Below are 351 nucleotides of genomic sequence, written 5' to 3'. Positions count from 1 at the left end.
ACCCTCTGACAGTGCGGCGCTCCCTCAGTACTGACCCTCCGACAGTGCTGCACTCCCTCAGCACTGACCCTCTGACAGTGCGGCGCTCCCTCAGTACTGACCCTCTGACAGTGCAGCGCTCCCTCAGTACTGACCGTCCGACAGTGCTGCACTCCCTCAGCGCTAACCCTCCGACAGTGCGGCACTCCCTCAGCACTGACCCTCCGACAGTGCGGCACTCCCTCAGCACTGACCCTCCGACAGTGCGGCACTCCCTCAGCACTGACCCTCCGACAGTGCGGCACTCCCTCAGCACTGACCCTCTGACAGTGCGGCACTCCTTCAGCACTGACCCTCCGACAGTGCGGCACT

General features: G+C 64.4%; 1 protein-coding gene across 1 annotated transcript in view; it reads right to left on the bottom strand.

Moving 5' to 3' along the window:
• The window catches only part of ssbp4 (single stranded DNA binding protein 4), a 23,877-nt gene that overhangs the window by 13,667 nt on the left and 9,859 nt on the right, over positions 1–351 (bottom strand). The gene's annotated exons all lie outside the window — the stretch shown is intronic.

The sequence above is a fragment of the Rhincodon typus genome, chromosome 29 (genome assembly GCF_021869965.1).
Source record: "Rhincodon typus isolate 14 chromosome 29, sRhiTyp1.1, whole genome shotgun sequence".
Classification (NCBI taxonomy): domain Eukaryota; kingdom Metazoa; phylum Chordata; class Chondrichthyes; order Orectolobiformes; family Rhincodontidae; genus Rhincodon; species Rhincodon typus.
This window is presented reverse-complemented; position numbering and strand designations above follow the sequence as displayed.